Source organism: Columba livia, chromosome 6 (genome assembly GCF_036013475.1).
Source record: "Columba livia isolate bColLiv1 breed racing homer chromosome 6, bColLiv1.pat.W.v2, whole genome shotgun sequence".
In the NCBI taxonomy this organism is placed as follows: domain Eukaryota; kingdom Metazoa; phylum Chordata; class Aves; order Columbiformes; family Columbidae; genus Columba; species Columba livia.
Genome location: NC_088607.1, coordinates 10,530,002 through 10,556,453, shown reverse-complemented (window position 1 = coordinate 10,556,453; position 26,452 = coordinate 10,530,002). Strand labels below are relative to the sequence as shown.

Below are 26,452 nucleotides of genomic sequence, written 5' to 3'. Positions count from 1 at the left end.
CCAGAACCCCCAGATCCTTCTCCACAGAGATGCTTTCCAGCTTCTTGTCCCACAATCTGTATGTACAGCCAGGGTTGCCATGTCCCAGGTGCAAAATCTGACACTTGCTCTTGTTGGACTTCATGCAGTTTGTGTCTTTCCTGCAGTCCAACACCCAGATTTTGCTGCCATGACTTCCAGTAGGTTCAAAAGTGTGGACAGGGTGGGATTGCAGCTGCCCTCACCAAACTGCAGCCTGAGGTACCTAGTGATGGCAATACTCAAGCCCTTTGCTAAGTATTCATTCTAATTAGGCATGCTTTCTTCAGGCCTCTCTTCCTGCCCGTTTTCCTCTTTTCCCACAATCTCTTAAGTAGGATGTCAAAACAAACAGCATTGAAGTGGGAGACAAACATTTGATTGTGTGATGTTAAAGTGAGTTTCAGATGAGGCTAAACTATCCCGCAATGCACCAGAATGCATCTCAGCTCACCTAGGGAAAAATCTCACATGAAAATGAAATAGCAACCTAAATCTACAGAGAGATGCTAAATCACTTCTATATTGCATCTCATATTACTGTCTTGAGAAAAGCTCCACAAAGACTGTCAGACAAGTGTGACGAAAGTAAGCTGAGACATAAACACCAGGTTATTCCTGCAAAAGGCCGAGGTCATGCTAAAGTGTTTTTCTATTTTTCTGTTTTTCATGTTCCGTGAAAAATCAATATTCCTCTCAGACATGTTATACTGTACATTGAGTTGCATAGCAGTAGTACTGCATGTACCTGACACTCTTTGAAGCTGCTGGAGGCTTGGAGAGAATTCAAAATCATGATAGATTCTGCTAAAAAGTCTGAATTAGAAATTTCAAAACAGATCTACTTTATTCAGTTCAAAGCAGTGGACTTATTCTTTTTTGTTTTTTTCCTCGCAGCTAGGGTCAGGTCTTTAGGATGACAACAGATTGGACCAATTGAGGCATCACATTCTGACCAGGCAATAGCAAGTGAGCTGATTGCTGCAAGGAAGTTGGCAAATATTTGAGAGACTGGACTGAAGAAGAGTGAGTGACTCACATTGTTGCAAAAGACAGTGGCTATAACCAAGACCAAGAGTAGTCTTGCCATATGTATGAGGGCAAAACAACACAACAGAAAAGTTTGCACATGCAAATTGTCAGTAGTCTGTACTGCCCTTGAACATACAGAATCCATGACAACGCCAATGTTTCTCTTGTGCATAGAGAGGTGCAGTTTTCACATTATATGTCAAAACCATCTGGAAAATATCACCTTCCTAATAATTTATTCTGCCTCCCCTGGTCACCATGCAATACATTACCAGAGCGGAAGCATTTTCTCACCCAAAGACAACTTATCAGTCTTCAAAACTCTTCTTTCTCCCATATAAGAACATAGGAGAAAATACATGACAATTTTTACACACTGAAAGCCTGCCAAAAGCTTGATCAAATTTTGCCTAATTTCATATTTTGTTTTCCCTTTCACCAGAAATGATACTATTTCTGCAAATGAAATTTTAAAACAAAAAACAAAGCAAAAAGTACCTCTGGAGCATAAGAAAATCTTTGGTTGTTTAGACTGTCAAAATCAAGCTTTGGATCATTTCCACATCAGCTTGTAGAAAGAACTAGAATGTGAAATTGAAGGCAAGGTGCCTCAAGATTGGCTGTAATTTTGTTACAAAATGAGACTTTTTACCTGAAAGCCTCAGTGATGTGAATCTGCCTTGACAGGCAGGTCAATCAGAGAATGACTATGAGTGCTGATGTGATGCCACTGTGAGAAAGACTGATGCAAACCTACCAAACTGTTCTGCGGCCCAACATGTACGATGATGTGCAGACAGCCTCTCTAGTGTCCTGCATACCAGGCATCTACCAACTGGCTGCCTGTGCTGAAAAAGGACTCAGTGACATAAATAGATCTAATTCCAGAGTTACACAGCAAAATTTATCAAATTAATTTTCAAACGGAATATGTGTTGATCTCGACTCATTCTTGAAGCAGGTGAAATTTCAACAAATTCAGTATTTTCTATTATACAAATATCCTCAAATCCCTTCTTAAATCTCATATAAACCTCTCAGATACTACTGACCTTTAAAGCAATATTTATTTGCTTTAGCTAGGCATTGTGCCATGTCTTCTTCAACTCAGTCTCAGTTGATTCATCCTTCTTATTACATGGGAAAGTGACCCTGAAGAAAGAGATCTAAAAGAGGATAGTACCTTATTAATTAAAAAGGGACATCAACAGATTAGAAGCCAAAAGAATTTTCATGCAATTCCTGCGGCAGTGAAATATAAATGACTGAAGCCTGTGTTTCCATAACATTTTAGCCCTGATTTTCTACATCCAGCCTATGATTTAACCTTCTAGTCAGATCTCTTGACAGTTGTGTGCTACCCTGACTTGCATAATACCCTAACTGAGGACATAGGAGATAAGTGTCCTTTAATTACCTGGTACAAAGTTACACCCACTGCAAACACAGCTGACAGCATGGAGACTGAATTTGCTGTGGACACCCATTCCTCTTTAGCAGTTATTCAGAATTTTGGCCACCGTTTGGAGATAAAGGTGTACACATTATGTCTTTCTGCCTGACCATCCAAGACTGACAGACTGGGGGTAACAAACCAAAATTATTATTGTGTCATTGCTGGAATCACAGTGAAGGGAAAATGTATTACACTGGTTTGATTGTGAAGAATCCTGGTCTCCATTTCTCTGAACAATGCCTTTTCCCCCACCCTCTGGAGATAGCATTTAAATTTGGGAACGGCATAAACTCTTTTCAATGTATTTGGGCATTCCTGTGAAAAATCTGCCCACATTTGATCAATCTATAAGGCTGATAAAAGGCAATTTACACACCACATGTTCTCTAGAAACTCCATATTCCATTATTCTAGCCTCCAAAGATTTCATCCAGGCCATGATGCTCTAGTCCAGTCTCAGAGGTCTGCTCACCATGTCTGAGCATGCTAGTGCACCAATAATTCTGTGAAGTTTGCTTTTAAAAACAAGTTGTAAAAGACAGTGTACAATTACTTTAACAACACAGATTTTGTATGAACTACAAATTGGCAGCAATTAATTTAGGAAGGGGAGTTGTGTATAAAATGCAAGTATTTCTAATGATACTGTGTTTTTTGCAATTTTGGGAATTAGTAAAAAAAGACTGTCAAAAAAACACACGAAAGAGGGGGCTGAAACAATCCATTACAACAACAAATGAAAGTGGATTCATACTACTGAAGGAGTTAATGAGGAATGGTACCAGGTCCTGTGACTCACAGCCGTTAGACTGAAGCCTCTGCGTAGCAAAAATAAGGTACTTGGTTGTGATATGAACACTTAATAACAGGTGAATGAACAGCATCAACAGACCTGAACAGATACATCAGAGATTCCACCTTCAGTTTTCCTCTCCTTAGGGACTGGCAAAATGACATACATGCAGTTTCTGCATACATCTGTTCGCCTGGCTTATCTGATACGTGTTTAAGCTAGGCTATGAAACTTGGAGACATAAACACTTGTACAGTATCTTTTTCTTTGTAAACAGATTTTAAATAACTCAACCTGATCAAATTCAATTCAAATGAATTCCTTTAACAGCCATGAATGATAACCAGATGTGTTCACACATTGTTTTACACAAAGACACACGAAGCAAAAACTCAGGGGTCAATTTGAAGGAAACAAAATGAAGTACACACGTACAATGAAGAAACTATCTCGCCAAACCCCTAAAAGCTGTCCACAATTTCCACATGTCTGTTTATTGTCTCAAAATAAACCAAGTGTGAAACAGGCATTGGAGGGAAAGGTTTGTTGGCTGACTTCTACAGAAAAATTACAAATTGCTCAAGAACAAACCATTTTATTCTGCAGGAAGACTGGGAATGTCTGCAGAATGCCTGCTTGACCAAGTGAAGGGCTTCTTAATAAGAAACAGAAGAAGACTCAAGAAGTGGGGACAGAAAAAGGTATGTAACAGGAATACAAAAGTGATGTTTTAACAGGGATGAAAAGAAGTACAAAGCCTAGCCTGAGAAAAACTACCACACAACATCCAGAGCAGTACAAAAGGATTAAACATATACGACAGTTTCAAAAGAACTGGAAGCAGTTGGGTCTGCTGCTGGGCAGGGAGACAGCATAGTGATGGATAACACAGGAAAGGCTGAAGTGCTCTGTGTCTTTCTTGCCTCAGTGTTCACAGGCAAAGTTTTCTCCCATACTTATACATGTACCAGCACAGCCTAGAAATGAGACAGACATCCATGGGTGAGGAACAGGTTAAGGGTTCTGTCACACTGAGCTGCACTGACTAAACATAGTGGATTGCTGAGTCTGGTTACTGCAAATTAGGTGCATTTTTTTGTCTGTAGTCATTACTTCTGTAGGCAATTTTACCTGGATAAAGGAACACACAAGCACCAGGCACAGTGAGCTATTAAGTGTTATTGTATGTGGCATAATATATATGGGGATAGTGCATTTGTATGCCCATGGGACACTTGTATGCTCAGCGCAAGGGGCTGACGCTGCACAGCTCTGTGCATGAAGAAATATTTGTCTCTTCCTTTCTCCTTTTGTCCCTCCTCCTTCCACTCTCTCCTTTCCAAAATTAACATTTGGATTGAAAGTTCAAAAGGTGTCAGGGCTAACAAGAGTTACTCATGCAAATCAAAGGCTGAAGAAATGCCTACCAATCTGCCCAGTCATAATGCCTGCATTAATAAAAAAAGCCAGTCAAAACCCTGTGATTAAGTCATTAGTTATCAAAGCTCTTCATGTTCTGTCAACTTCTTTTCTTTGCTTAGAGAGCAATGTGCTACTCTGAATCATAATTATGTAAAAAAATCCATTCTGAAATCCACAGTTTCATTCTAATTTGGCATTTGCAATGACTAAGCTTGCAATATATTTCCTGAAGATGCAACGCAGCAGTTCTGCTCTTTCACCTTAAAAAGACTCACTACTGAAACATCCTGTGTACCCATTCAAACTTCAGATGTTATTAAGACTTCAGAGTTATTCTGGTAGGAAGCTCCTAGGAAAAGTGTATCAGAGATGCTTTAGAGGACAGAGGGAGGGAAAGCACCTTTCCTGAGGAGTGGAAACTCTGGGCAAGACAATAGGAATAATGATATACTGTTTGGCAGTTGATCCCATAAAAAGTTTTAGATAAAAGCAAGAAAAACTTTCTGACCCAGAGTTTTCTCCTTTCACAAAAACACACTCACTTCAACAAAAGACAATATTTAAGTCCCATCCTACCTTATTGCAAGCTTAATTATAAGGACAAAATTTTTTTCAGGTGACTTCCCTGAGTCACAAATGTGTTCTGTTTTCTATGCTGTCAGCTTTGTCTTCTTCCTGCTGTTTGGGTTCAATAATTGTCATTTTTTGATAGCCAGTTTTACTACAACCACCACTGTCGTCTGGATGCTCAGCTGGTGCGTGTCTGTGTAGCTCCAGAGCTGTCAACACAAATAGATTCAATAGGCTTATGTATACCCTTGGACAACTTCATTCTTTAATATCCAAAAGTTCTACTCTTGCTGCACTAAGCATTTCAGGAGAGCAAGTTTTGTCTTAAATAGTTAGCTGGAAGAAACTGACAGGTTGGCATATGTCAGTGTTTATAACTCATAATATGTAGAGATAGACAGTTATAAAGCATCACTTAAAAGATACATCAGAAAACAAGGCATATAGCAAGATAACCAAAAAGATGACTTCATAGCAGGCAGAGGGATCAGAGATAGAGAGATTTGCCGACAGAACTTTATTCCCACAGTTCACACCAGCTGGCACACAGCTGAGTGGATACTGCTGTTTAACATGATAGACTCAGTCTTACCCAGAGAGCATCCAGCCCTGAAAATTACGCACTCCACTGCAGACAGCAGTAAAAGATAGATATAGCCAAGCCAAGCAATTATTATAACTTGTGTAGCAGAAGCAGACTAACCAGGGTTGCAGAGACCTCACCATGAGCTGCTCAGCAAGGTGAATAATGCTGCTTTCCTAACCAAACTTACCATCTGCCCTTGGAAATAGGGCTGTGGCCACTGCAAGTGGGAGCATGGTTCATTTGATAAGCATAGATGAAATATTCCATAATCACGGTAAGAATGCAGAGGACTCAAAGATGTTTTGGCAGAAGAATTCCAGACCCATGTGATCAAGAATCATACATGAACTCCTTGGTGATGATTTCTGTCATATATTCCATCGTCCAGGGTCCAAGCCCATTACCTTCAAGACCATGTGAATTTTACAAATAATGTTCCTGCAGTGATTTTTCAGCCACTGTAATTTATACCAGGTCATTAATTACCTTGTTAAAAAACTCTATTTCCAAACCAATCTATTTAAAACTAACAAAGAGATGAACAATATACAAAATGTTCTGAAAGAGGTCTGTTTTCAAGAAGAACATTTCACAGTCTGCCATGAAGACTTCAGATGATCTTTAGATAATGAACCAATAAAAATACAAATTTATATTCGTGTTATCACCAAGGGTACAGAAAATGACGTTAGATTGCTAAGAATGTTTTACCATTTTATTTTGTTTATAAACTGTAAGGTGTCTGTGTATCTACACTGTAAACACAGTGTAAAAACAGTCAGCTGCCAGGAGAGCCTCAGGAACACTTCTTGCTGGCAAGTTTTATTTGTAGTAGTAGAAACTACTTGCATTGAATCCTTTTCTCTGGTATCCAGCTTCCCATTTTATAACATAAAAACAGAGCTATGGCAAAAGAATTACATTCTAATTATCTTGGCCAGGTGTGCTTGTGTACTCCTATACTCAAGTGAAATTCTTGTGTGAATTTATTCTTTGCAAAGACAGACTTGTTGAAATGGTAAGTAAGGCTTGTTGCTGCCACTCCTCAGCAGCAACCTCATCTTGCTGGAGGCTAGAAAAAGTAACAGACTTTAAAATGATGGTAAGAAGCTTGTAGTTGGGTCTGTGATGGAGAAAGATGCCCCTAAATTTGGCTGAGCACACAGTAATAATCTTCCAGACTGCACTCAAAGAGGGAGTTCAGACAGTCTAAATTTGGAAAATCTCTGTCCCTAAGACAGAAGATGAATCCAAATTTCAGTGTAAAAGTGCTTCACAAGCTGAGCCCGGAGGATCTTTTGCAGGGAACAGACAATGTCATCATAGACAGAACATCCGAGGGAGGTCAGAAACATTTCTGTCAGACACATGCAAGATCGCTGCTAACTGTTATGTAGCTAGTGCCTCTCCCAAATCCAGCTTCACTACAGTCAAAATTAACTCCAAGTACTCACAAGAACAAAAGTTCCCGATCTAGAATTAGTTTAGAGGTTATCTAGGCTAAGTCACAACCTTTTGGTTTGTTTGTTTAGAGGCAAGTTACTCTAAACAGACACTACCTCAAATTTCAGTTACTGATCATCCAGAGATAGACTATGAGCTAGTTGTTATATATAATTAGTCAAACGAGATTTAAATGTCTCTGAAATGAGATCTTGAACATATAGTTTCTGAGGCCATCTGAAGAGTCCAGTGAAAACAATTTTCATGGAATTTTTATTTGAAGCCAGACTATTTAATCATTTTTTTTCCTTAAAGCTGCAGTGCTTGGAACCAGCTGACTATGAAGTAATTTCACCCTGAAAAATAAATTCTACTTTCTAGGGTTGTGAAGGATAATTATTAAAAAAACAAAACAAAAAGACTCAGGAAACAACCCAAAAGACAAATACAAAATTATATCTATATATATTTTTCAAAAGAACAATAACAACAACCTTGTGATTTTTAAGTTCAGCTCATGACTATTGAGTACTTCTGCTTGGTAGCACTACTTTAAAGAGTTCATTAATCAATTAAATGAACCAGTCATCCTTTTTACAGCTCTGTTCTGAGATTAGTTTTATTTGAAAGAATAAAAAATATTCTGTGGGTTCAAACAGTGATAACACTTGCACATACTGAAGTGTTGTGCCTTAGTTCAATCTAATAAGAAGCAGTCTTATTTCTCTTTGCAGAAGCTGAAACTTATTGAGTTTAACTTTGAAAGGAAGCATATGCACATATTTTTTTTAAACTACTGCTGTTTACAGCTTGATCTATGAAATACATTCAGTATCAAACTCAGCTTTCCCATCATAGGTCAAATAACCAGCTATTTACATTTAAATGGATTACCAGCATATATTTCTTGTTCTTTTTACTCTATGTGCTTTTCATGTAGCTGTTTGATATCAACACTTCTACTGATCCAGACAGGATTTTAGTAATCAGGGCAGGAGACAGGTTAATATACTAAAAATTAGACTTAATGCTGTTCCCTTATATATTATCACACTGATATCAAATCCTTATATGGAGCATCTTTTCTCAGCCTCTTCATCTCCCATCACACAGAAATATGGTTCAAGGGACAGGCTGATGAAGCAGCCTGGTATAACAGAGAGATACCTAATAAGGACGGAGGCTGGAACATTGAGCTACCCTATAGTCAACTCTAAGCCAGATTATACCTGCCTTTGAAACTGGACAAATAACTGTCTTGTGCCTCTGTGCTGCCAGAATGACACACAACTGCTTGGCAGGGATGCAGTGGATTCCCAGCTGAGCATCACTTGTCTTAACTGGTTTGCTGCAGGAGCTCAACAGCGAAGGTTGAGATGGGCCTTGTGGAAGATGATTCTGAACTGCCCAAGTTTTATTCAGCTTTCTGGAAGCATCATACACTCTTCCTTACCACAAATACACACATTATTTTGTCAATGAAATTACTAATTCAATTACAGGAAGGAGATTTATGTTAGATGTGAGCAAGGAAAAAGACTCTTACCTTGTTTTTACTTATAGGTAACTTTGGTAATAAATCACTTAAGAAGGCTGTGGACTCTTCACAGTTAGAGCTCCATAGAAGAAGGGCAGAGAAACAGCTACCTGAAATGGGGGCGATGGTGAAGTTCACATAGAGATTGTGCTGAGGGGAATGAACTTGAGCCTTGGGAACTTCTCAGGTGTCTGTCCAATGTTATTTCCTAATCTTTAATGAAATCTGTTTGAAAACTGATGAAAGTTTTTCCTTGTTGCTCTTACAAATACACAGAGGTCACTTGCACACCTCTTTAAATAGGAACATGCACCACTGAAGAAGGTTCCAACATCTGGAGGAGCCTGGTGAGGCTATAACCACTTCTTCTCCCTAAGCGACCACCACCACCTTGGCTCCCCCATCGGCAAGGAGCTGCTCTTTGACTGTTGTCTGCTCTTGCTAAAGTATATACAGCAAACAGCCAGAAATTCAGCAAGTCCTACCCAGGGTCTGACTGTACCCAACCCACTGGTACAACCACAGGGAAGAGGAAGGATAGACACAAACACAACAGCAACAAAAAATAAAATCAGAGCGTGAATTATCTCAGAGACACTTTCACATCTCCAGCTGAGTGAAACTCAGTGGGAAATCTCTTGGCTGACACTCTGAAATCTGCAAGTTTACTTTGAAACAGCAAAAGTTGTCCAAGCCTTTGTGCGATCCACATTTTTAAAATCACAGTCTGAAGGATTTATGGCAGGGTGCATGGGCAATTACATTGCTCTATTTGTTACTGTGGAAACACATTTTGTGACTGGTGAAAGCTATGAGAAAGATATTGAATGAACTTCTAAGAAACAATATTTTAAAATTAAAGCTGAACACTTGATTTAGCCACACCAGGAAGCTTTAGCCTCAAGGCAGTCATGAAACACTAGGGAGTCAGCAGGTAAGTGCCACCAAGTCTTGCTGGGATTGATTTTGTAGGACTAGCTCTGTGTCATAAGATGGGAAAATAAAAGTAGAGTCAACTAATCAAACTAGCGCTCTCACAGCTAGGCAGCTTTGGCCAGAAATGGATGCAAAGAAGAGTCAGCACACAACGGTAATAACTCCTGCTCTCTTTTACTGTGAATATTTTCCAAGCCATCCACCCCTATGACACCAAACTGTCAAGACCGTGGTCCTTTAAGTATCATTTTTAAATGTTAAGCTTTTCTTTGGCCATCCGGTCACACAGAACTATTGAACTTTCCAGAAGCTTGCTAGAAGATATAGAGTCAGATCTTCCTATGCAGGATGGGGTATCTTCACATACCTAGAATCAAGGAAAAAGGCATGTACTGTAGCACATGCCAGAGGACAGCTTCCAACCTTCCACAAGGGAAATAGAAGGGAGAAATTTGTTTAATGCCTCCTCCAGATGATGGGTGGATTTTTGTGTTTTTTTTTTTTTCTTTTTTTTTTTTCTTATATTGAAGTTGGTTTGGAAATTAAAATCCCACTAATTAGTCAAGAAATTCAAATGAATTGAAACCATTTGAGGTGGTAAGACAAACAGGAAAATCAGACACCCTCTGTTACACAAGAAAGTCCATCCTTCATTTCTAGGATGCCTTCACAGCAAATAAAAAAAATGAAATATAAAAAAAAAATTGTTAAATAAGAAGAGAATCACCTCTGGGATTCTCCTTGACTCTGGGGTACACTGATTTCTTTCCCACTGATCAGACACGAGGTTTTATGTACTGAGATTATGCAAATAAGAATGTGATATAATTTTAAAAAAAATTATCCAGTCTTTTCAAACATTTTCTAGCAGTGAATTATAACCCTCAGTAAAGTTGTTCTTCATCTACCCTGGTACCTGGGGAGGAGGATTGGGACTTGCACAAAGCCAAGGTACTACATATCAAATGTGATATATGCAAAAGCAGCAGTGACAAAAAGCTGAGATGTGTGCATAGAAGTGCCAGGTACTGTGAGTTTATTGCTTGCCAAATCAGATATTCACTGTCAAAAGTTCAAAAACTGGCAATAAACTTAACTGTTGCATCTTCAAACTTATTTATAACTTACAGAGGGAGCCTAGTGTCTTGGTTTTGTCTCCCCCATAAAGTTTACAGCCGACAGGAGATAATAAAATCTAGACTGAGCTCATATTGCCAAGAGAAAAATCAAGACCTGTATGTGTTGGTGGCTGTCAGGTGAGATATTTTATACCTCATTAGTGTCGGAGCAGTTATTGCTTTTTCTTCCTTTATGAATAGATCATGTGATAGCATGCCTCTCTTTCACACTCCTAACCAATTTGTCACAGCAAATCTGGCTGTGACAGAAGTAAGGTATTTCTTGCCATGACCCATTTCCTTTCAATACTGGCTTCTGCTGAGCCACGCTGCCCAAGCAAGTCTAGATGTCTATCAGTCTGTTTTGCACATAGCTTTCTTCCTGGCATCCAGGTGCTGGAAACTGCTTTGGTATTCCTTCCCCTTGAACCCCCTTGCAGCTGCAGGGATGTTTCACTCACAGTTGCCTGTGCAACACTGGCAAATGCCCTCTCTCTCTAGCTGACCTTTCCTAGCAGCCTCCCGAAGCTCCTGGGAAGCACTGCAGCTCTGTGTGTCATCCCTGGGGAAAGTTACAGTTCCCAGAGCAAAGCACAGCAGAGCAGTATTAGCACTTAACCCTTTGAGGATTATCCAGGATAGTGGGTCAATGTCTCCCCAGCAGAGAAGGTTCTCCTGGTGGAAGTTGGCCATGCGTTTTCTTCCCTCAGATCTGAGCCAGAACAGTTGTTACTCAGATTTTGGCCAGATGAAAGTTGCATCCATTTTTTTTTCCTGTGCTAAGATAATCCACACTGTCTCCAGTCAGCAGGTAAGACACCCCAGTGTTCTCATATTGTTCAGGGGGGAGATGCAAAGAAAAGTAACATAGATTAATGTGACCAACAGATAAAACAAGACGGAGCAGGATTCTACAGCCCAATAGTTGGAAAGAAAAGCACATAATTACACTTAGTCCACATTCCCAGAACTGTTATAATATGCTCTACAATACATACTCATTATTTTAAATCCATACTGAACACTCCTGAGGCAAATGGAGACCGCTAGAGTTATTTTTGGGAAATCGACTAATCCTTTTGTTCTATATTACTACTTGCAGGAAAATCTAATCAGTTAAAGAGCCACACTAAAGATTGTTTTCCTTTTTCAAAAAGCCCAAAGTTACTATTGCACTGCATTTTGAGTGGAGGGCATGAAGTTGTGTAATCTTTAATTAACCCACTGAACCATCAGCTTATTCTCCACTGCAAATACTGCCATCTGCTACCATGCATTGATAATTAATGTCTGCTACAAGTTTGCTTCCCCGAGATTATCTGATTAGGTAATTAGCCCATGGAACAATACACGACATAATGTCTTATTGTTCTATTAAGTGAGATCTGTTTGAGCGCACTGAAGAATGTACTAGTACTGTTTCATTTCTGTGACTCATATCCCAAGCAACACCCATCCACAGAAAGACAAAACAAGTCAGAAAGAATTGGGAAAGGAAAAGGGAAACAACCCCCAAACCACATGAAATAAACTTAGGCATGAGTACTGTTTACTTCAGAATAGCTTGTAAACAAGTATAAATACAAGCAAGAAAAACCACAAGCGCTGTTCTCCAGAGAAGGCATGTATCAACATCAACAATGATCTATGTGCAATAAATGCCCCTGCAGAGAAAAACAATGAAAAATAGTTTGTCATCAAAACTCAGGGGTTTAATAAATCAATGGAAGGCAGAATCAAGAAAAGGGGAAAAAGGCAGCATGTCATCTTTATTTGCTAGTGTCAAACGTGGCTGTTTCCAACATTACATCTGAATTAAGCTTGGGAGGCAAGCAATGAAGATGCAGAGGAGGAAACTGAAGGAAAAATTCAACGTTGTCAGATAGTATCGCTATAGTGCTAAGTCTCTCCATTTGGCTGAGTGAAGTGGTTTTTACTTTCTCCAGCTCTTGGCCCCAGGTGATTATAAAAGGCACCCTGATTTTATTTTGCATGAGACTCCCAGCACAGTCTAGAGCACAGGAAAGGTTAGCAATGTCAGCTCTAAGTGCATGGAAACCACAACAAGTATATAAAAAGTCCAAGCTTAGGAGCCTGGAGACCTCACACAATCATCACTGCTATTTCAAAACATCAAGGTCAGGATTCATTTGACCAAATTTACATGCCAACACAGTAAGTATCTACATTTGAGCTGATTCTCTCCACTCCTTTTATAGTCAAGAGAATCCTGCCTCTCACATTGGCAACACAAATGTTTTCCAACACATTTGTCTGGAATCATTTGCAGAATCACTGTCAACTGAACAGCACAGACTGAAGACTATGTATCTGCAAAATAAGTTTCATTCTGGATCAGGCTTTCCTCATTTCAGGCATTATTCCCTTCCAAGAGGCTCCATTTCACAGTCACTACCTAAAGACAGTTTTAAACCAGAATCCTTGCTGTTAGTGGAGTCCTCAGTCCATAGTGGCCTTCAGCAGGAGCTGGGCCCTGAGGACCCTTAGGGATCCCTACATGGAACCCAGAGAACTGCTCTGACCACTGTGTCATCTCAGTGCGATGGCTTCGCAGAACGTTAAGGATTGGAAGGGACCTCAAAATATCATCCAGTCCAATCCCCCTGCCGAAGCAGGAACACTTGTATGAGGCTACTGCTGTCATATCTTCACTCGGTGTCAAGCGATGCTCTCAGGCCTTGCTGCATATTGCAAAGGCTTTATTCTAACTCTGCATTTTGCTGCAGAGGAGTTAACCATCAGGCATTTACAGGTGAGGCCAGGAAAGCACAGGGAGGTGAAGTGGCCTTACCCGGGGTCATTTAGCTAGCTGGTGAGAGAGCTGGGGACAGGGATGAAAATATCAAAGCAGAGTTGTTTTCCTTGCTGATGAGGAACACTTAATACAGTCCCATACTAAACCATGCAAAAATTACCTCTTTCTGCATTTGTTTTCTTTGGTAATTGAAGGGAAGAGGCAGGTGAAATATCCTTCTCTTTTGACCTGTTAAATATATGTTCGGCAGTTCTCAGTCCTGTGTATAACTTCTTAAGTGATGCTGCATTTGGTATTCAACAACTTTCCCTTCTATCAGTCTTAAAACTCAAATTCCCCTTGGGCATCACTCTGCTTTTATTTGTTCCACCACAAATAACTTATGAGTTATTCAGCATTTGTCAGGCTTGGTTTTTTTTTTTTTTTGTTTCTTTAACCACAGAGATATACAACTTTTCCTAGTGTCCAGGAGATGTCTCTGGGAGTTAGCAGTAGCTAAAAACACACTGGTGCTGTCTGAAATAATCACACTTCAGTTGTTTTCAGTGCTGATGACCTAATAATGAAGTTAAATCTATAGATCCACCCACAAAGCCAGTGCTAGTATGAGTACACTGTCCTTGTCTCTGTCTCTTTCACTACTTTTCTTGCTCACTTACTATCCTTTTTCTTACTCTGATAACAAATCTGGAACTCATCTATCTTTCTCTCCTCTCTTCTGCTGATTGCTGACTGATGCATCTCCTTACTACATTCACTGACCTCTCCAAACATGTACATACAGCATCTTTGTCTAATTGTAACGTTCTCAGACCTTCTTTGCAGTCTAGATCTCTCTAAAGCCAGTCATGATGTGCAAACAATGGAGCACTAAGTTCACTGTATTGAATAACAATCCTTGACTTTGGGGGCTTAATTTCCTCCTCCCTCTGTGTTAAGAGTGTAGAACAAACCTATAGAATCAGGCCAAACTGGTCCTAGCTGCAAAACTGGGCAACAGCAAATGCCTACAGAAGAATACAGAAATGGGGCAAGCATGAAACTGTGTTCACATCAAAGACACTCACCTCAAGTCCAGGCTTTCCTCCATCAGACAAATTCCTGGAATTTATGCCATGTCATGTCTAAAACTTAGAATATATATATTTTTTTCTGGGATGTCTAAACTCCTTGAGCTATTCCATTATTCCTAATCAGGATGAAATTCTACGGGACTTATCCAGAAAGAAGATTCTAGGACATGGGAAAAAATACAGCTTCAGAAACCAACTATAGGTCTCCTGAAGTCCCACCTCTGAATTTCAGGCATTCATTCCAATTTCTGTTTTAGTGTGAAGCCTTTGCATTCCTAATTTTGCTCCTGTTTTTACATTAATAACTGTGTCAGCACAAACACTCTTCCTGATATCACATAGCAAGACAGCATGTATATTGAAATAGTCTGTCTTATTTTTACAGTCATTAATGATAGGTGCTATTTAGTATCAACCACAACATCATCTAACAAATCCTAATATCCTTCCAACAAATTCTAACATCTTCTAACACCTCCTCTTGCTGTGATGAAATTGCTGGTGAGATACTGTTTGTACTCCCCAGAATTCAACCATGAAGGAAATATTTTGATCTAAGTGTCAAGCAATCTAATTTACGCAAGGATTTAGGGTGAAGGCTCCAGATAATCTATGAAAGGTTACAGACATCTCACTTTGAACATCTTGGGTCTTTAAAGCACAGAGTGAGATTTCATAATTGGGGATCCAAGATAGAGACCCTAGAAAGAAAATATGAATGTCCCAAGTGTCAAACTCTGACATTATAAAATACAAGATGCTTGATGGAGAACAATAGATTTCAGTCATCAGCAGATTTCAGTCATCAGCAACTGTGCTTTTTAATTAGAAATAGCAAATAATATCTCAGCTACTTTCTAGCCCTGCAATATGATTTCAGTAGTAGAATACAGCCTTTCAACAGCTTTTTGTTTTTAAATTCCAGAGGACATTTTCTCCAAAGTAAAATATTAATGACAATGTACATTTTTATGAACAGTTCTACCAATAACTATGAAAAAACAGATGTGGGGTATTTTTTTACAGTATCTTTGTCCAATTAAAAAAGGAGGGGGTTTTGATAGGAAGTTTGTAACCATCTCTGTTAAAATTAGAACTATTATATTCAGAATATACTGATTTATTTCCCTCTCTTTTTCACTTTTATATTTAAGACAGCCCAAATGTGGTGATTGAAACTGAAAAACCATTGCTTTCTGACAATCCTGTGTAGAATTTGTGATGACTCACTAAAGTTTAACAACTCTACAAGTACCAAAATTTCTCTAGATGGGGGGGGAGATGGGGGTGGCATTTGGATGCATCTTCCTTTCCCCCCATGATTATAATTTGTCAGTTTTTATTTTAACGTTGAATATATTTTGTCTTGCAAGAGCAATGGCTTAAACTAAAAAGAATTCCAACTCCATGTCTATTCTTATGTCTAGTGTTTCCCTCTTATGTCACTTGGACCTTCCAAATCACTTTTACAGATGATAGGCTCTCTTCGACTAGACATAGGAACTTGCATAGATTTTATGCTGCCTGAATATAGTCCTCATGGAGATAGTAGATATATTAATACAATTATCATTATTGTATTTTTTTACCATAGTGCCTAAGGCACTACAGGACCAGGTTCCTATTTATGCTAGACACTGGATAAAGAGCAAGAAGTAATGCCCAAAAGCTTGCAATTTAAAGAACAGATTTTCTATTTAAATAAGATCCAGGATTAATTTGGTGATATCACTACTGGTATTTTTATCTGAGATACAAGCATTTTTCAGTGAGAAAGGTCTCGAAGAAAGACAAGATGACTACAAACAGAGCAGCTCTCTCTGTACCTACTCCCTTGTAATTAAGATGTTGAGTTGGAGGGAGGAGAAAACATAACGCTTGGGAGTATTTTATTAATTGTTTTTCAGCTTGAGTGCACAAGGTTAAATGTAGCCTCAGGCAGCTTTCACTGATGTGACTCACATCAGCATGATGTCAGAGCTTTTACTCACACTAACAGGCTCATATTTTGCAAAGAATAAACCATCCTCTGGTGTATTAATTAAGCCCCAGCATGTCCTACAGAGAAGCAACGCGAAACCATAAGAAGTTTTGCACGGTGAGTTTAATGTCTATAAAACATGTATCTTGACAACTGCTGAGCATGAAATCTCATTAATCCACAGAACGTGGACAGCATGGATAAGAGCCACGTATTTCTCCACTGTAACCGTGGCTTCAGTGGCCATGGTCCTGATGGCAAGTCAGCATTGGCCTCTTCCCCAGGAAGAAAGCAAACAGACAACCTGCTTATTTCCACTCACAGCCTTATTTTCTATTAATTTTCATATGAATCCAAATGGGAGTTCGGCATGTAGGCACACATTCCAGTTGAGCTGTTTACAGAAATAAGGAATTACTGCTACATATTTTTTGAATTGTTAGTATCATTTCACCACGTTCACTAACCTCAAAGAAACGTTATTTTCTTTGTACAGCTTCTGCCAAAGCAAACAAACCCACAACATCCGCTCCCCTCAAAACCCCACAGAACTCACAACAATCCAGCCAACCCAGCTGCTGCGTGACCTCAGTCCGTGTTCATGAGCTCATGGATTCTTCCTTGTGCCCTCCTGGAGAGCAGAACACACGGTGTTGTGGAGGATTCAGTACCCAGGTAAACTGTATAAAGGAAAAAAAACTCCTTTCCAGTAGCAGAAATAAACAGCAACAACAACAAAAAATTCCTGCCACATTTCCCATTGACAGTGTACCACAAGCCAATCATTCTAAAAATCAAAGTATCGCAGTAAACAGACAGGTCTAGAAAGTGTACATTCAAAAAGATTGTTTCAAAATTAAGTTTGCTAAAAAATGAAATTCTTTGCAGGAGAAATGCAATTTTGGTGATTTTTAAAGAGAATCTCAGAAATAACAGATAACACAAGTTTTGTTCTTTCTGTATTCTTCCTTTCTTTTACAGTTCTGAAAAGCACACCATTTATAATATTTTTTAAAATTTAAATTTAGACTTTTTCTATTTATCTGTATTTTTTATCACTAGATTATAAAGTTTCCTTACCCCTAACCAAGTGCAAAATTTGACACTGTCAGAGAAGTTTGGAAATGAATCGATCAATTACAGGACTCCATTTTGTTGTTCTTCTTGTTGACTTATATTTCAAAAGTTTGAAAAGTTGCAGAGGGGAAAAAGGAAGGCAAGCTAGGAAAGATAAACACAAATCTAAACTTCTATGGCTTGTATGAACATTTATAAGCAGCATTTCTCCTGAGAGACTGAAATTCTTCCACACTAGTATTGTGAAGGAAAAGGACAACATAATCTTATACTCCAGAAAGACCTCTCTGATATCTCAGATGATTAGCTTCTCAGTTAGCAGATTAAAGGGTTCAATTTAATCTAGCAAACCCAAGCAAGTTATGGGACCAGTAAAACAGATCATTACTGATATGGACAGATAAATGCAGTTTCACCAAGCTTCTGCAAGCACTTTCCGTATTCATTCAAGGTGCCCCAAACTGATGTGCTTCCACCTTCAACCACCTATTGAAACTGAACAAAAAAGAGAACATCATTTTTTCATTTAAATTCCCAAATGTCAGTTGCCTAAAATATCAAGAACCTCTTCCTCACACACTCATTTCACAGCTATTTCACTGATCACTTGAGTGCTTGACATGAACTCACATGAGAAGGGTGTAATATGGTCTCAGCCCAATTTTTTGTTCAGACTTCTGGGCTAGCTACATTTTGGTCTTACCCCAAATAACCACTGACATGTTCTTATGTCCTTGTGCTCAGTGCCCAACAGCACATAAAGGTTTGCCTCAGAACTGGAGCTCTCCACACCACCCTGTAACTATTTTCAAGCTCTGATGAATCAAATGATCTATAATATTTGCCATTACATCCAACACTACTCCTGGAGTAAACACTCATCATCCTGATGTGCAAGCAGACCACATTGAACTACATTTGGGCTATGCTCTGTAAAAACTCACAGGATCTTACAGTGAATCTCCTACACTTCTATGAAGAAAGTAACAATTCATTCCAACTCTTTCACACACTTCATAGCAGCTTCCACAAGTGGCCACAGATCAGAATACTTTGTTGCAATCTGTAGCAAAGCCAACCACAAGTACCATGCAGGTCTCATTACCCTCAGATCTGATTCTCCTGACCTTTAGGTGAGTGGGACCACTGCAAACACATTTTTAGACATTTCAGGTGTAAAGTCAGGGTGAAGTAGACAATTCCAAAACAGAAGTACAGTAACAGAAGGAATAGGAAGAACAGACAGGTTTTATATCAGAAAAAAAGATGAAGGGCTTGACTTTCACTAGTTAAGATGTTTGCTTAAGTCTATAGATCAAGGGGGTTTTTATTTTTCATGAAGTGCAGACTTTTTGGAGGTACAGCAGATATCGGGTACTTCAGATCTTTTGTGGTCTGAGGAAGGCCAAACCTTCTCCATTTCCTTGCACATCTCCTTAAGTTCTGACTCACCTGGAATACAAGGATTTGCTTCTAGTCTCACCTCTTACATGGATCTTTTTTGAGATGCTGTGGAAAGTTACTTCAATACTCCATAAACTCCTACTTTTTCTGCCCTGTTTTCAAATTTGCTGAATACTTGCTCTGCCAGCCTTGGCTTCTGAAAGGATCCAATAAATAATAACAGATCTTCAGTTCAAACAAAATAATTTTACAGATTGATTTAGGCAGGGAAAATATTGAAAATTCAGAGCTCTGGGATATACGAGCATTGTTCTGAAAATAAAAGGAGGAAAATGCTCCACAGACGGTAATTATAATTGCTTCATTAAAGTCAAAGCAACTATGGCTATTTTTATACATTGAAGATGTGGTTTCTCTACCACTAGGAAACACAAATTCCCTGCTAGTTTTGCCTTTCATTTTTTTAGTATCTTGAGTAGAATTGTCTCTCTTCCTGGGCTATTTTCCAATAATCTAGTTCCCGCAATGATTACTTTTTTCTCTGGCAACACACAAGACAAAGCAAAGCTCTATGTAGTCACAGGCAGATTGCCCCTGGTTCCTGAGTTAACTTTTGACTTTCAACTAGCAGTTTTCAGTCTTCCCTGACTTCAAAATTCCTAAAATTTTCCAACAGAGTTGCACCCCCAGCTCCCTGAGAGCAGATTTATTCTGTTAACAATAGGCTTTTCTCAGCTGTGTTACGCAGATTCCTTTGCCCATGGGATGAAACCCACTGCTGTGTGCTATCTGGCAGTCCACAGCATGAACAGATCTCTGCTCTAAGAAAAATAGCTCCTGGTTTTGCATCTTCGAAAAATATGTCTGGATCTGCCTACTAAAATATGAATTAGTTGTATTTTGAAGTCTCAGAGCCTGATTATGGCAGCATAAACCAGTTACATCAATTGAGCCAACAGATCTGCACAAGTCTGAAACCAGGTACAAATGAATCCCTTTGTTCCCACAGCCCTCACTGTCAAATCTTTTTTCAGTGAAAACAGAAGTTACACTACTTTAGCAACTTCAGCCCATGACATTGTTCCACACACACTAATGAAATACTGAACCTACTCATATTTTTTTCTGTAATGTGAAACACAAACACAGAGCTGAAGTTTTTCAACAATTACATGTTTAGACTTTTTTTTTTTTTTTTACTTGTTAGTTTTTGGGTGGTTTCTTTTAGTATTCTCTATCATTTTCTCAACTTCTGTTCTTGCATTGGTATGTGCATATGCATATATTTTATGTAAGTAGATACCATTTTCTCATTCACTACAGGACTAAACTACTCATGTTTGAAAAGCATTACCTCTATTATGCATGATTATTGCCAAAGGGCAAAACAGAAAACCATTGTGGCCCACATCCAACAAAGCACTTAGCCAGATATTCAGTCTTCCTCCTGGACTAGAGGTTTGGCTATTGGATAGCACAAATCTATGCACACAGAAGGGTATGTTATCCACCACTACTATGAGCCCATCAAAAGACAGATGCCCAAATAGCTGATTTAGACAACTAGAGTATGACAATTAGTTGATTATCCTATAGAAATACAGAGACTAACTGGTTCAGGGACTCAGTTCGTAATGAAGGTACATAACAGGCAGCAAGATAGCCTCAAAGAATGTGACATAACAGAAAATTGCTTCACATATGGCACTCCTTATGTTCTCTGATTATCATATTTTAGAAATTGAAGCATTTGATGAAAACCACTGAGCTATAAATTGGTGCCTTCAACATCTAGCTTATTACATTCACAGTATGACCTGCTTATTATATCCCATTAAAAAGGTAAACATGAAAAGATAATGGATTCATTTTGGCAGCAGCTATACACTTCGATTTTTTTGTTATTTCTACTTGGTTAGCTCATACCGAAAAAATCCAACAGCTCTCTTCAGTTACTAATCTATGAATGTCTAGATCTTCATGTTCTGGGATTAATGTTAAAAAAATGATAGAAATTGCTCACTGGACAAGCAAGAATTGGTCATAGAGTTTTGCATTGGTTGGCATTTTTCAGGTTTTGTTTGTTTCTTCCAAAGTTTAACTTTGCTCTCTAAATAAACTTTTCTACTTTGCTTTTCAGATTGTCTCAATCTGAACCACTAACTTTGAATCCCCCTGAATCTGGTGGTCTGAATTTATATTGAAATCTAGACCTAATTCTTGTCAGTAGCCCAGATATATTTTTCTAGATGAACTAAAAGCACAGTTCTTCTGTCTCGGTAATTTAAGTGCATGGCTAAGTAATCATACTTCTAGTCTACTTCCACAGATTTGTGTTCACTGTTGATATTCATGTGCCTAATGTATGAAATATGGAACTGGCAAAACACTGAGGATCTACCTGGTAGTTTTCCGGCCCCTGAAATTAAAGGCTTTTTTCAGGTATAACCTCTCCTCAGCAGTCTCTCAGAGGAAAGGAAAGAAAGAAGCAGGGAAGGGAGAAAGCACCTTTTAAGGCTCCTGAAGCTTTTAATTGAATTAGTGATTCAGGAAATATTCTCCCTTCTGCTTGCTCTGATATGAAGGGGTGACAAAGAGCAGATTTATGCCAGTTAAACTTATTCTCTGTGCACGCAGACATTGTTTTTTTTAATGATAGCCTTGATGTTACTATTAGCTGTGTGTGATCTCCTGCTAACAATATCAGTATAGGAGTCACTAAATGCCTTTCCTGTAAAAATTTGAAGACATTATTCTAAGTAAAAGAGACCCCACATAAAATTAGGTTTGTAATGATACTTCACTTATCACAGGATTGCACTAGCAGTAAGGTTCTGATTGCTCAGATAACATTGTCTCCAGTATGTCAAAATTATTTGCATTAATTGCCAGTGGAATGGAGATAGAGCAATAAAGCTGCTTTACTAGCACATTGTATACCCAGTTGTGATTAATGGTGTGGTTGAACTTCAGATGCTTTCCTGTAATACAATTAAGAAGAATAAGCTATTAGATAAGGTTCAGAACTAAGATAAATGCACCTTTTGAGTGCAACTTCAAGTTTTAGCACAGGTATTTACTTAACTGGTATGAAAAAAAGTCTTCAGACCAGTTCTTCAGATGATTCATATTTCTCTAACTCCATATTTAGTCTTAATTTTTCTTATTTAAAGTAGAAGCCAGCACTAACCTTTTTTTCCTTTATAGCTATGTGAAAAAGATACAGCTCCATCAGTGCAAAGAGATCATCACTTCTGTACTTCACAATACACAAGCTCTATGTTTTTCCATGGCGAAGCTGAACAAAAAATTCTGCTAAAAAAAAATCTTGCCTGTAATTTTCCTCCATCCACACATCATATAGTAGGATAAGGTTATCACTCAGCTTATGTAGCACAGGCTAATTAAGCAAAGGATGCTTTGCATGCACAAAAAGCAGGATGGAAATACCTTAGTAAATGAATATAGCAATTATGTTCTTCTGGCTACTGACAAAACTACGTTATTATTTGGAGAATGAGATAGGGAGGTTTGTTTGTATTTTGGCTTTTTTACCAGCAGTATGTAGGTGGGTAGTTGTGTTTGCTGGGAAACAGCTTCAACTGATAGAATGATAAAAACATTCTTGGTCTCAAACACTGCATCTGTTGTATTATACATCTCTGACTAGGGCTAGCAACAATTCAGTGGTGGGGAATTTTGTTTACAACTCCTTTTTGGCAAACCAGGCTCTCCTCTTCAGATCCTGGTCTGCTGGCTGCAGCATCCCTAGGCTAGTCCAGCTGAGAAAGTTTGGAAGAAACTTTCAAACTGAAATCCCTTTGGTTGTTTAACCAGGGAACATGAAGGGTGAATACGCCTTAGGACAGTAGGAGAGTGAGAAAGCTCCAAAAGAAAAAGCAGCGTACTAGGCAGTAAATACTCTTAGGCTGGGAAAGAGCAGTAAATAGGATTACTGAATGTGCTTTAACAACAACCAGCAGGACTTTTCTGGCATTGAGACCTTTTCACCTGTGACAAATTGATAGTAAAGTAGGAAGGACAGCATGAGTGTGAAGGCATTACCCCTATATTTTACATATGTTCTTATAGTATGCTACAGTAGGGCTACTGCTCATCTGGACTTTTCCAGATACCCTTTACACATTCCTTATTTCTGCCTAGAAGTTTTATGCAATTGGATTTTAACATTTTGCCTAAGTGCTTCTAAGAGTAGAGATGTCTGGTTTCTCTCTCTAAACACCAGCTCCCCTCTGCCTGTTCTTAGTCCTCCTTTATATTATCTTTTCAATAAAACAGACTTATTTACTATTAATATGTTCAGTGTGCCATCGAGTAGATATTTTCTCCCTATCAGCTGGAAATCACACAAGAAATTATGATTAAAAAGAAAGTCATATAATGCTACTTGCTATCAATAGAGAGGTACCAAGACATGTTTTGTCCTGTGCATTTCACATGCCAAGGGACAGTGAAACCAGTAAATCCAAGATCACAGCATTTAGGCGGTAATGCTCATTGCAAATTCCACTGTCTAGTAGCACAGCAATTCTATGAAGTGTCTCATCTGGAAGTTATAAGACAAAATAGAAAAATGTACCATTTACAGCCTTTCTGCACACTCTATATATACAATTATGAATTAAAGGGTTTGTTCATGATCTGCATCCTTCTATAATCCCCTCAGTGTTTTAGAGATGAGATGTCTACACAACACAAAACAACGGTGAATCCATATCATAATATGAGAAAACCTGCATGATATTTGCTACATTTCACCCAGTTCTGCAGCCACTATGTGATACCAGATTTATGGCTGTCTCTTTCAAAGGATTCTTTAAGTGTTGAAAGTTTAGCTGAGCTTAAGGAGATACTGTATTAACTACCACAAAAGAAATGCACTGAGTGTTACTGCTTTCACAGAAATCATATCCAGCTCCCAGAGTCCCTGATCTGAAAATTACTGAGGAAATTGTTGAGAGAAACTATTATATCAGCATTTACCCCAGTCTAGATACCTACCCACAGCCCCTATAAGAGACTGGACAACAAAGAATGAAGAGTAGAATCTGACCCACAGGAGGAGATAAGGGGTTTTCTTGTTATGAAAACGTGTTATTCAACACTTGAAAGATCTCTTATTCACAAAAGAAAGTTCAAATGGAATGAAGAGCTGTTAAGTTTCTGGTAACTACAAAGCTGTGATACAGTCCATGATCCAAAGCAAAGTGTCATCATGTTCAATAATGCTAATGTGATGATAATGATCAGAAGCTGATTAAAACTACACATGTCTCTATAATGCTTTTAACATTTTAATCCACATATTCTTATTAGGGGACTAAATGTTAATATAGAACTCCACATAGTACGTTCAAATACCAATTAGTAATCTAATATTTCTAAGTGACCAGAAATGACCCCACATAAGTGCAGAAAATAAAGGATAAAGTATGTTTAGGCTAGCGCATTTTACAAAGAAAAATAAGAGGAGGCAATTAAAGCTGATATTAAACCTTAGCCTGTAGACAGCAACAGCCATTAGAACAAGCAGGTAGTACAGTAAAGGTGAAAAGGCTAAGGAACCTCATGAATATGAAAAGCTTTTAATTACTGCTCATATTTACTCATTGTGTGACAAATGACTGAACCCTACAAAGCACACCAGAAGGACAGGGTCACCTCACAGGACACTTGGTGATTATAGTAGCCATGTGTGTAACTCACAGCATCAGAAACTCAGCTGCTACTGAGAGTATGGAGACTGACAGAGGAATCAAACACAGAAACAATAAGCCGCCCCACCACAGTATTTGAGTTTGCAAAATCTGTTACATCTGGTAATGAACCATGATTATGCTGATCACTGGAAGCACTCAACCTTTGTTAACCTTTATATCTGGTACTCAGCTTAGCCTTTGAAGTTGAACACACAAAACCAACTAAAGACCAGGAAAGTCTGTTCAGTCCAACATCTGTCTACCTGAACAGCAACCTGTGCTGCCTCCCCTACACCTGATCAGCTTCATAGCCCAGGCCATAAGGTTAATTCAGTTGTATCTAGACTTGGATTGTGGCAAAGGCACATGTTCTGGAAAGGTGTTCAGGTTTGTGAAAACATCAAGAGACTGAAAATCTGCTTGGTCCCTACATTTTTTCTGTAGTTAGACTCTTATTGTTACAAATGTGAACTTTATTTCTGCATTTATTATCTTTTACTTCCTCTCTCACATCTATGCATCTTTGTTACAACCTGTTTCGCTAGATTAAACTGTTTTGGTTCTCTCAATTAACCGCATTGTAAGCATCCTTTCTTTCTCTCACAGTAAACACAGAGAAAACCCTGGCATATGCCAGTGTGAGGGAACTGGCAGAGCATAAACCCCTCAGGGTCACTGCAGAGAGACTGGGATTTTGGGTTTTTTTCCCCCCTCCAAGAGAGGTATCACACATTCAACTCTTCTGCCCCTTCAGCTGCTAATACACAAAGCCTACAAGAATCGATGAGGGCATGAAAATTTTATCCTTTAGAAAACAGAAAAAACTTGTTCACTGAAATCAACTGATCTTTTAGAAGGCTATTTTTAAAAACCTACAAGCCTTTAATGCCAGTTTCATATTTTCTTCTTATGCAGCTAGAAGCTACAGGTTATTTCATAATAAGCATTAGTTTTTTCCTTTATCTTTCACTGAGAAACACAGTCAACATAAGAGGAAATCTAAGTAAGAAAAAAAACCCTGACAGAACAGAAAAATAAGCACTTCCCCTTTTTGGAAAAATAAACCAACAAAACCACAACAAAACAAAAACCACATAACCACCACACAAAACCATAACCAGCAATAAAATTTAAGTGTCATCTCAAGTTGGGCACATGGGATTGAACTATCAATCACAGAAAAAAAATCTGCTTGCATCTGCATAATAAAAAAAATAAATTTCATCAATTTCAGACCACAAACAATCCCACAATTCCCCCAGCCATTTTTCTCCAAACTCTTTACTGGATTTAGTTCTATGAAACCAAAGGATATTTTGGATAAAGCATATTTTCCTATGTTCATTCTAGGACATCTAAATAAGATGTGTGAAATAATTCTTCTACTCTATTTACTGTAAAGAGCTGCAGCCCAATGAGGCTGTTTGGTTTGGGGGATAGTATATTAAAGACATAGATATATTAGAAAGATGCAAGGAAAACAACAGCATTATTGCAGGTCTAGAAATCA

The 26,452-nt window shown here is 38.5% G+C and overlaps 1 long non-coding RNA gene across 4 annotated transcripts in view; it reads right to left on the bottom strand.

Annotated features, from left to right (window-relative positions):
- Positions 1–26,452, bottom strand: part of LOC110360711 (uncharacterized) — a 150,603-nt gene that overhangs the window by 19,090 nt on the left and 105,061 nt on the right. For 2 of the 4 annotated variants that reach the window (XR_010473438.1, XR_010473436.1), the window contains 2 exons: positions 17,298–17,421; positions 16,848–17,135 (listed from right to left, as the gene is read on the bottom strand). This is a non-coding gene — a long non-coding RNA (uncharacterized LOC110360711). Of the gene's footprint in view, positions 1–16,847; positions 17,136–17,297; positions 17,422–18,206; positions 18,314–26,452 lie in introns of those variants that run through there. The other 2 variants (XR_010473437.1, XR_010473439.1) reach the window with 2 other exon arrangements.